Source organism: Vigna umbellata, chromosome 2 (genome assembly GCF_029865625.1).
Source record: "Vigna umbellata cultivar VRB3 chromosome 2, Vumbellata_1.0, whole genome shotgun sequence".
In the NCBI taxonomy this organism is placed as follows: domain Eukaryota; kingdom Viridiplantae; phylum Streptophyta; class Magnoliopsida; order Fabales; family Fabaceae; genus Vigna; species Vigna umbellata.
The window spans coordinates 19572974-19584989 of NC_142166.1; the positions used below are offsets into that span (position 1 = coordinate 19572974).

The window sequence follows — 12016 nt, forward strand, 5'->3', positions numbered from 1 at the left end:
CACCTTCAATGAGTCTTCCTTTTATTTTAATGATCATTCTTCTTCTGATATGTCTCCTTCTAATACTATTAATATTCTTGTTGTTTGTGATCCTCCAATTGTGCCTACTTCACCAGGTGTTTCTCAACAACCACCAAGTGACTCAATTGAAGTGCCAACTACCTTGTCTCCTCCGGCTCCGACAACTGAGTCTACCCTTCCAATTGCCCTTCGAAAAGGTATACGTTCTACCCGTAATCCCTCTCCTCATTATCTTGCTTTAAGTTATCATAGATTGTCTTCATCTTTTTATACCTGCCTTTCTTCTATTTCTTCTGTGACAATTCCAAAATCTATTACTGATGCCTTAGCCCATCCTGGTTGGCGTCAGGCCATGCTAGATGAACTAAGTGCTCTTCAACATAGTGGAACTTGGGAGCTTGTCCCATTACCGTCTAGGAAATCTGTTGTTGGTTGCAGGTGGGTTTTTGCTATCAAAGTTGGTCTTGATGGAACTATTGATCGCCTCAAAGCTCATCTTGTGGCCAAAGGTTACACTCAAATTTTTGGTTTGGATTATGGTGATACTTTTTCTCCCGTGGCAAAGATGACATCTATTCATTTATTTATAGCCATGGCGGCTCTTCAACAATGGACTCTTTATCAATTGGATGTCAAAAATGCATTCCTTAACGGAGATTTTCAAGAAGAGATGTATATGGAGCAACCTCCAAGATTTGTTGCTCAGGGGAGTCTTCTAGGTTAGTATGTCGTCTTCGCAAATCCTTATATGGCCTAAAACAATCTCCTAGGTCCTAGTTTGGAAAATTTAGTAATGTTGTTCAACAATTTGGTATGACTCGGTGTGAGGCAGATCATTCAGTCTTTTACCGTCACTCAAGTGTTGGATCTGTCTACTTGGTAGTATATGTTGATGACATTGTTCTTATAGGCAGTGATAGTCATGGCCTATCTCAGATGAAACAACATCTTTGTAACCATTTTCAGACCAAAGATCTTGGCAAACTTAGATATTTCTTGGGTATTGAGGTGGCACAATCCAATGATGGTATTGTTATATCTCAAAGGAAATATGCATTAGATATTTTGGAGGAAACTGGGTTGATGAATTCAAAACCTACGGACACACCCTTGGATCCTAATACTAAACTTCTACCAAAACAGGGGGAGCCTATGTCAGATCCCGAGAAATATAGAAGACTAGTTGGAAAATTGAATTATCTTACAGTTACTCATCCTGATATTTCCTTTGTAGTTAGTGTGGTAAGCCAATTCCTTAATTCCCCATGTGAAGATCATTGGAATGCAGTTATTCGTATATTAAAGTACATTAAAGGATCTCCTAGAAAAGGGTTGTTATATGGTTCTAGTAACCATACAAGAGTGGTTTGTTATTTTGATGCTGATTGGGCAGGATCTCCTTTTGATAGAAGATCTACATCTGGATATTGTGTCTCCATTGGTGGTAACTTGATCTCTTGGAAAAGCAAGAAACAGAGTGTTGTGGCAAGATCTAGTGCAGAAGCAGAATATAGAGTTATGGCTTCAGCCACTTCTGAACTTGTTTGGCTTAAGCAATTGCTTAGAGAGTTACAATTTAGAGATGTCAAGCAAATGACGCCTATATGTGACAATCAGGCTGCTCTTCATATTAGTTCTAATCATGTCTTTCTTGAGAGGACCAAACACATTGAAATTGATTGTCATTTCATTCGAGAGAAGATTGTATCTGGAGATATCAAGACTGAATTCGTCAATTCAAGTGATCAATTAGCAGATATTTTCACTAAGTCTTTACGGGGATTGAGAATTGATTATATTTGTAACAAGCTTGGTACATACGATTTGTATGCACCAACTTGAGGGAGAGTGTTAAATATATTATCTTTATTTATCTCTTATATTTATCTTTTATCTTTTAGTTAGTTTGTTATTATTTCTTATTTGTATTTTGGGCTTAGCCCATATTTCTTCTATTATAAATAGAGAACCCTATGTGTGTATTTAACACAAGGGAGATTAATTTCAAATATAGTTTTTCACTATATTCAACAATAATAAATAAATTTTTTAATAGTTTTATCCTTTTAGTAAATATTTTTTAAACTCAAATAATCACTCTTAATAAAAAAATATATACATTATAAAAAAATATTAATAAAAATGATTTTGCTCTAATAAAGCTTGTTACTAAATGATTTGAAGAATGAAGGATCGTCAAATTTTAAAAAGCCTATTTATATAACTTTTACTCCTCGGATTATTTCTAATTTTGTGTATTGTTTTTATCTAAATTGATGCATAACACTATTGTTTTCACAATGTTAAATTCTTTTTGGTATTAATACTCAGTATGGGAAAGCTTCTCCTTTTGTCCAAGTCATTTGGGAGCTTTTGCTGAGTACTAAGGTTAAAGTTAGCATGCATGGTGCAACGAAGGGTTGTTCCAGTTGACTGCTTTGCTAGTATTTTTCGGGACAACAAGAGGAAATATATTGACAACTTTTCCTCTTTTTTGGGAGTTCAAAACTCTCTTTATGTTAAACTTATACCTATTACGTAGTGGAGTATGCTTGGAGTGCTGGACTTAGATATCTTTGGCTAGTGTCATTTTGTTTTTGTCTGCAAAGCCTTCTCTTCGTAATGAATTATTCCTTGGATTCTTATAGGCATATGGAAGAAATGTTAGAAGATTTGTAGTGATAAAAAATTTAAAGTTTCACATATTTTTAGGAAAGGAAACCACTATGTTGATAAAGTTGTCAATTTGAGTTTGGTAAATAGGGAACAATTTTAAATGGTATTCTTTGATGTCTCCGAGCATTAGTTCAGATTTTTTATGATAGGTACTGATGTCTTACCTATGTATAGGATTGTTTAGCCTCTTTTTAAAGTTTGTAATATTGTATCTTTTATAATGGATTTGGTGCATTTTCCTCATGACGTTGGATCTTGTATTGTATCTTGTATTATAGCTTGTTTAGTCTTTGGTCTCCACCACCTAGAAGGCTACGTTTAAGATGTTGCATCACCTCACAAACAGAACCTGCACCATAATAATTAACTAAAATCGAGAAGAGTAACAATAAGAGCCAAGGAATAAAAGGAATTAAAGGTCTAAAAACAAGAAAGTTTTTGCAAAAGGAATTTGATTATAACAAAACTAAGAAATCTTAGAAGACAAGCAAGAAATTAAAGGTTAAGAAAGAAAGGTTAAGCATTCAAAAGAAATCCTAATGAAAGGTGCTAGAATAGATTCACAAAAACAAAACTACTAGAAGAAAAGTGGATGGTTCTTGTCTTTTGGAAAGTTTGAGCAAATGTGAGCACTAAGGCCACTCTTTTAACATCATAGCCAAGACTACACAACTTTACTCTATTTCAAAGGTGATTACATGATGGAGAGACACCTCTATTTATAGGCTAAGGTGTCTCAAAATGGGCAGAAACTTTAATCTAAAAGAGTCACCTTGGTTGGCTTTGAGAGGAAGGAGAAATTCTCTCCAATAGGAGGGAGACAAGTGGAAAAAATCCTTTCAAATGAGATGGTGAGATGCAACCACTACCTATGGGAAAACTCTTCATTCCTAGAATGACACATGACCACTAGCTAAGAGGAAAAACTCTCCAATGGGTGTCTCCACATGTCTTGGACGAAAATGAGCTCTTTGTCCTCCAAGCTTGGCCAAAAGTGTTGACCCCTTGGTCAACACACCCATTTGGACGTCCATCTTGGTCAATGTTGGGCTTAAGGCCCAATGTTGACTTAGGTGGTCAAAACCCTACTCTACTTGGCCCAAAATACAAGGCCCAAATGGAAATCCTACACTACTAGGCCCATAATACAAAGCCTAAATAAAATCTAGACTACTTGGTCCATAATACAAAGCCCAAATAAAATCTAGACTTTATGCCTAAAATACAAGACCTAAAAATTATTCTTACTCTAGGATCTCCATGATGGCTGAAGATGACCCAAGAGAAAGAGTCTAGGCCCATCTTCCATAGATGACTCCAACTTTTGATGAATTGTTACGCCATGGCTAGGGGTATGCTATCAGATACACTGCCTAGTTCAGTTTAACGCACTCCTAGTTGTTTGTGTCCACTAGTAACCACCTGTTACTGTGACCTCGACTGAGTTTCACCTACTCCTGGTTACGCAATATTCTTCACCACTCTTAGTATCCCAAGTTAGCGAATAACTCTTGTTATCCTAAACTGGTTGAGTTTCACCATTACTGGTATCCATAGTCAGTGAATAACTCCTATTACCCTAGAGTGATTAAGTTTCACCACTCTTGGTACTAGACAATCCTTGTATCTTCTAATACGTTGCCTAGATTTCCTTAACTCACTTGAGTTATACAACAAGTTTTTTTATTCTTTTCATAATTTTAAACAATTGATTGCTTACAAGTCGTTTAGACGATTACTCTCGCAGAGAGGATATATGTTCAATAAATACATTCTATAGACTCGCTACGTGTTTCTCTTTTCTCTGTTTTCTCTCTCCTTACAATAGTAAACGAATATTGCAATGAAGCTTGATAGTAGTTCTTTTTCTTGAGCTCTTTTCTTCTTCTCTACCCTTGAGTAGAAGTATTTGACTCTAATAGCTCAAAGAGATTTTCTTACTCATTTTTGATGATGTTATGTCTTTATGTCCTTTTTCTTCTTCATCATCATCATCTCCTTTTTATCTTCTATTTATACACCTTTGATGACATGGTCGTTTAGTTTATGCATGTCTTGAGATTTGATAATATGATCGTTTGATGAAGCTTATCTTAAGATTTAAATTTTCATGGTTGTTGTTGTAGGTGTTAGTCATAGGCTGATGTCTTTTCGTCAGAGCAGACATGCTTTTCAAAACTTTATCAAAAGCAGATTTGACTGTTCATTTGGCATAACTTTTGATTAACAGAACATTTAGCTTATATATTCTTCTTTCTAACGTTCATTTCTGACCCTTAAGACATATATCTGATGAATGCTTGTAGTAGTTTCCTACACAAGGTAGAGCAAATGTCTATACATTAAATATGTCTGTTTTCCTATTTGCTTTGTTCTCAAACATTGAGCATTATATGACATTTAGTGATATGTTCAAAGCAATCAAGGTTTTATGTTTTCTCAAGATTTGATTGCTTGTGTTTACTAGTGGAATTGCTAAAGATGAGATTTTCATTGTTGACTGAGAGTATGCTTGGTATATGATATCGCTTATCCTATATGAGGATTTTTCTTAGTTTTTACTTGTTGTTTTCAGGATTGCGTTTTGGTGTGAATGTCTTTTATTTTGTGTCTTGAGGTAGGTTTTGTTCTTTTGGTGTATTAGAATCATTTTGTAGTGAAAGTTTGTCTAGCTTGGTTAGGTTTTGTAGCTATTCCTAATCGACATGTTTAGTACTATGTTTTCCATTTCATCATTTGAAACTTTCTAGTCATGCATTTATTGTTTGACACTTTTGTCAAGCTGCGACATACTGAGAAAGTATTATTGTCTAGACTTTTGTAAACCCTTTCTAGAGTGTTTAGCAAGTTTTGTCTTTTAAATGTTTTTGGATTATTGATTGAGGCTTTTAGAGAGTTTAGTCAAAGACATTGTCTCAATGTCTTTTCACTTCTTGAGAGCTTAATTTATTATCATTGCTAAAGATGAGATTTTCATTGTTGACTGAGAGTATGCTTGGTATGTGATATCGCTTATCCTATATGAGGATTTTTCTTAGTTTTTACTTGTTGTTTTCAGGATTGCGTTTTGGTGTGAATGTCTTTTATTTTGTGTCTTGAGGTAGGTTTTGTTCTTTTGGTGTATTAGAATCATTTTGTAGTGAAAGTTTGTCTAGCTTGGTTAGGTTTTGTAGCTATTCCTAATCGACATGTTTAGTACTATGTTTTCCATTTCATCATTTGAGACTTTCTAGTCATGCATTTATTGTTTGACACTTTTGTCAAGCTGCAACATACTGAGAAAGTATTATTGTCTAGACTTTTGTAAACCCTTTCTAGAGTGTTTAGCAAGTTTTGTCTTTTAAATGTTTTTGGATTATTGATTGAGGCTTTTAGAGAGTTTAGTCAAAGACATTGTCTCAATGTCTTTTCACTTCTTGAGAGCTTAATTTATTATCATTGGGTACAATATAGCTTACACATTTAACATAACTCTCTTAGACGTTTTGACTTGTAAGTCGTTTAGCACAGCATTTGGAAGCTTTAACCTAGTTGTTTTTCGTTTCAAATAATCCTAAGTGTTTTCTTAAGGCTTTCCTATGTTGCTGGATGAATGGGTATTTTGAGTCTAGCACTCATGTTTCTGTCTATCCTATTCTTCTAGTTAAGCATCTTTAGTTTGTCATTTTAACGTTGTATCTAGGTTGGACCTAACTATTTTTCTACGAGTTACTCACTTCTTTGGAAGTCATTTATATATGCTTCTTATAGGATCCTTAATTTTTAGTTAGTCATTAGTGAATTAGAAGTGCTAGACTAGTTGTGTGGACACCTTTTATTTTAGACCTAGTGTTCCTAACTATCGTTTAGTGTTTTGACTGTCTTCACTCTACGACTATATCCAAGACTATTTTGTTTAATGTTGTTTGTTTAAACTTCAGAACCAATGATGCTATAGACAAACTTGTCTTGTCTCAACAAACATCGGTTTCGTGTCTTTCGGAGATGATTCCAAGGTGGTTGTGAAAGGTTGTGGAATAATTAGACACATATAGAAAGATGTTCAAGTTGGAGAAATCAAGGACATTTACTATGTTCTTGAAATAAAAAACAACATTTTAAGCATGGGTCAACTGATAGAGAAAGTCAACTTAGTTCTAGTGAAAGACCGGGTAATGTAGAAAAATCAGATCTATAAACTGGAGTTGAAGATCTTACAGAAGAGGTGCTTGAAGCTAAACATAAAAGATGAAGCCATAAAGTGGCACTTCCGATTTGAATGCCTGACCGAGTTATCAAAGAAGGAGATAGTACTCAGACTACCCAATGTAGAGTTTAAGAATAAATTTTGTGTAAAATGCGTACTCGGGAAACACTATAGAACTAAGTTCCCAAACTTGGCTATGTACAACTAGAAGAACAACTCGATCTTATTCACATCAACCTCTATAAGCCAATTTCTCCTAGCTCATTCAATAGTATGAGGTATTTTGTCTCCTTTATAGATGATTTCTCTGAAAAAGCCTGGGTATATTTCTTACAAGAAAACTCAGAAGCATTGGCGACATTTAAGATGTTCAGGCTTATGATGGAAAATGAAGCAAATAAGCATATTAAAGCAGTACGATCAGAAAGGGAAGGTGAATTCACATCGGCAAACTTTAAGGAATACTATGAAGAGCAAGGGATAAGATGGTTTCTTACAGCTCCATATTCACCAACACAAAATAGTGTGACTGGGAGAAAGAATTGGACCATCCTTGATATGGTTCGAACTATGCTTAAAGGTAAGAATATGCTAAAGCAGTTATGGCGGAGGTTGTGTAGTATATGTGTAAAATAGGTGCACACATTTGAAGCTGGACGAAATGAAACCACAAGAAGCATGGAGTGGAAGAAAACCAAGTGTCAAGCACTTCAAAATCTTTGGAAGCGTGGCTTTTGGACATGTACCAAATCAACATAGAATAAAGCTTGATGACATAAGAAAAATGTGTGTGTTTATTGGCTATGATGAATAGGCAAAAACCTACAAGCTGCATAACCCATTTTCAGGCAAGACTTTAATAAGTCGGGATGTCCAAGTAGATGAAGAGAGTGAGTGGAGCTGAAATGACTCAAAGGAAAAGTCTTTAGAAAACACGGTTTTTAGGGTAGCGAGCTCGACATAACAAATATGAGCTCGGCTGATAGAAGTGGGAGACTAGAGATTGCAACTGAAAAGGATGATTAGAATAAAGAGGAAGATGAACCCATACAACCCAAAATTCAGAGTTTAAATGATATTTATAACTCCATTGATGAGGTACATGTAGTATGTCTCTTAGCAAGTGCAAAAGATGTTAACTTTGCAGAAGTTGTACTTGATGAAAGATGGAAAAAAGCAATGGATGAAGAGATCAACTCAATTGACAAAAATTAAACATAGGAGCTGACAAATCTACCCATAGGTGCCCGACCAATTGGTGTAAAGTAGGTATAAGAAGAAAACTAATGTAGAAGGAAAGGTGGATCGCTATAAAGCCCGACTTATGGTGAAGGGCTACAAACAGAAAAAAGGAATTGACTATGATGAAATATTCGCTCTAGTAACAAGGATGGAGATAATTCGACTACTATTGTTCTCACTAGCAGCTCAACAAGGATAGAAGATTCATTAGATGCACATGAAGTCTACATTTTAATATGTTTCTTGAAGAATAAGGCTATGTAGAGCAACCTCTCGGTTATATAAGAAGAGATGAAGAAAAAAAGGTGTTGAGATTAAAGAAGACATTGCATGGTCTAAAGCAAGCTCGTCATGCTTGGAATGAATGAATTAATGCCTATTTCAAGAAAAATGGTTATGAGCAATGTTCGTATGAATACGCTCTATACTTAAGGAAGCACAAAGTAAGTATGTTGTTCGTTGCTTGATAACGGTTGAAAAACCGTTATTTTTATGCTTAATTTCGATAATCAATCAACCCTTTTTGACTTAGAAACTTGCTTTAACTAATGTTTTTGCTTTAGTTTTGTGAATAAGAGAGTTGAAGGTGAATTTAATGGTTTTATGCTTGATTCCTTTGATTTTGTAGGTTATTGGAATGATTTGAAAGAAGAGTTAACGTACCAAATGGTTCGTTAACCAAAAAGCAGTAAAGTCAACCAAAAATCAGAAAAGTCAACCAGTCAACTAGAAAAGTTAACCAGTCAACCAGAAAAGTTAACCACTCAACCAGAATGCAAAAAAGTCAACCAGAGTGCAAAAAGTCAACCAGAGTGCAGAAAAAGTTGCGTTGAGCGGTAATTACCGTTGATGCCAGTTTTTAGGTGCCGAAATCACCACTAAAGGGCAAAAAACGCAACTAAGCGCCAATCTGAAGTGCGGTAAAAACCGTTGAGCGCCATTTTTATGGGCCTTGGGCCACTTTTCTGTAATTTTTAGAATACTATATAAGGTCTTGGACGTCCTAGGGTTAGTATCTTTGGTTGGGACGAAGCAAAAACACACTCTTTCACCCTTTGGAGAAGGATTTTGGATGCTACAGCTCCTTTCTCACCTTTCTAGGGTTTTATCTTTCACTCTTTCATTGTATTTCATTTAGTTTCACCATGAATATGGTGAAATAAACCTAAATTGTTGTTGGGGAATCAATGTAATCCTTTGAAGCTCTCATGTATTGAATTTGTTCTTCAAGATCTTTTTTAAGATACATGCTTTCTTTCATTAGTTGTTAGAGATATTCTTCTTTGCTCAAATGCTTGTGATGTTTCATTCATGTATGGCATAAATCTTATGATTTGTAAGTATCAAGAGATTTCGTACTCCTAGGGTTGGACGATTTGGAAACCCCCAACAACATATTCATTCATATATTTGAAACCACGTGTTCTGTTTCTCCTTACCCATTGATCAATACATGCATTCATATTTACTTTCAAGTATTTTGCATTTAAAATCTACAAGATTGGTTCTACAAGTCTTAGATAATCTATAAATCACATAATTGTCTAGGCCATAGGTCCTTTGGGAGAACGATACTTGGTCTTACCAATTTTATTACTTGATACGATTCGGTTACACTTGCCGAGGGTTTAACCTTGCTCTATATGTAGATGACTTGATTTTTATGGGAAGTAAAGCCGAGCTAGTTGAAGAATTTAAAGAAGTGATGAAGAGGGAGTTTGAAATGACCGATTTGGGTACCATGAGATATTTTATGGGTCTGGAGGTGATGACATACCCCCTAGCCATGACCAGACTATATTGAACCTTCTAGTAGAGTAAGAATAAATTTAGGCCTTATATTGTGGGCCAAGTAGTTTAGGATTTATTTGGGCTTTGTATTATGGGCCTAGTAGTGTATGATATATTTTGGGCCAAGTAGAATAGGGTTTTGACCACTGAAGTCAACAAAGGGCCAAGACCCAATGTTGACCAAAGTGGGATGTGAAAGGTCAAAGTTTCTTCTAACTTGGTGGACAAGGAGGAGTGGGTTGTCCATGCCATGTGTCATCACCCATTTGGAGAGTTTTTCCTCTTAGTTAGTGGCCACATGTCACTCTAGGAATGGAGAAGATTCTCCATAGATTGTGGCCACATGTCCCCCTCTCAACGGAGAGGAATTTTGCCACTTGTCCTTCTCCTAATGGAGAGGATTTTCTCCTTTCTCTCTAAGTTAGCCAAGGTAGGGTTTTTTGGTCTAGCTTTTAGAAATCAGTAGACACCCTTAGCCTATAAATAGAGGTGTATCCTACTCTTGTATTCACTTTTGATTTAGAGTATTGTTATGCTGTCAATTTTGTGTCATAATCTTATTAGGTTACCCTAGGCTAGAACAACCCAAGTGGTCTCCTCTAGCCACCTTCCTCCAATAATTGGCCTAACCTCTCTTAGAACATCACAAACACTAGTTCCATCATCCATAACAACACCAAAACCGTGAGACACTTAGCTCATTTCCACTAACTTTCGCAAAGATATTCACCCTTCACCCTTCACCATGTCTTTCTCTTTTAACTTTAGCCCAACCTAGCTCAAGAGATTGTCATCAGGAGGTAAACCAAAACTCAAAAGGGATTTTGATGTCTCAAAAGAGGTATGCTGAAGATATATTGGAAAAGAAAAAGATGATCAAATGCAATCCAATTTCCACTCTAATGGAACCACCTGGCACAAAGTTATCAAAAAATGGAGAAGGGGATCATGTTGATGCAAGCAAGTATCGAAGCTTGATTAGGAGTCTCAGGTACTTAACAACAACAACGCCAGACCTTGTGCTCAACGAGGGAGTCACAGGTCGTTTTATGGAAGAGCCAAGGTATTCTCATTGGAAAGCATTGAAGTGGATACTAAGGTATGTAAAGGGAACTATGTCTTTTGAATTATAGTATACTAAGTCAAACAACTACCGGCTAAGTGGCTATTCAGACAATGACTAGCATGGAAATGTGGATGGTCGAAAGAGCACAATTAGTTATGTCTTCTTCATGGGAGATACAACATTTACTTGATTATCAAAGAAATAACCCGTTGCACTTCCACGTGTGAGGCTGAATGTGTGGCAACATCTTGGAGTATCCGACATACAGTCTGGCTGAGAAACCTGTTAGGACAAACTTAAATTTTAAGGATTCCTTAAAGTCTTTTTTTTTAGTTTTGGGTTTATCAATATTTACTTTGATTTTGATAAAGATAAAATAGAGATAGGTAGTTTTGATTTTCCTTTTATTTTGGAACATTTTTATTTCATTTTATTGATTTAAGATAGAGATAGATTAAATAGATTTTATTTTAAGTTAGTTGATATTTTATTGTCAGTTTTAATTATTTGTACTTGGCCCAAGGCCTTATTTGCACCTATTTAAAGGTTGTCAGGGTTCAATGGAAAGTAACTACAGTGAATTGAAGAGTCCAATTATTTGTGTGAGTCACGTTTTTTTTAACAAAGTGGTATCATAGCTTTATGCTCTGAGTACGGAGAGAGAGAAAAAAAGAAAGAGAGGAGAGTCAAACACGTAAGGGAAAAAGTTAGTGCTTGAGTTTTTTAGTGAGAGAGATGACAAAGATAGTCAACGGAATGAGTGTGCCACAATTGTCGGAAAAGATTAATTATGACAATTGGTCTTTGCAGATGAAGGTTCTTCTTGGATCCCAAGATTTATGGGACATAGTGGAGGATAGGTATAATAAACCCGTTGATGATGAGCATTAAATAGTAAACCAGATTCCTGCATTGAAAAAGACATGAGTGAAAGATAGATCGACTTTTTACTTTTTGTATAATGCAGTGGATAAATCGATATTCGAGAAAATAGCTAATGTAAAGTTAGCAAAAGAAGCATGGGAAATTCTGAA

The 12016-nt window shown here is 35.5% G+C and overlaps 1 pseudogene; it reads left to right on the forward strand.

Annotated features, from left to right (window-relative positions):
• The first annotated feature begins 1104 nt into the window (after positions 1 to 1104).
• Positions 1105 to 1863, forward strand: LOC148203559 (secreted RxLR effector protein 161 pseudogene; annotated as a pseudogene).
• The last annotated feature ends 10153 nt before the right edge of the window (positions 1864 to 12016 follow it).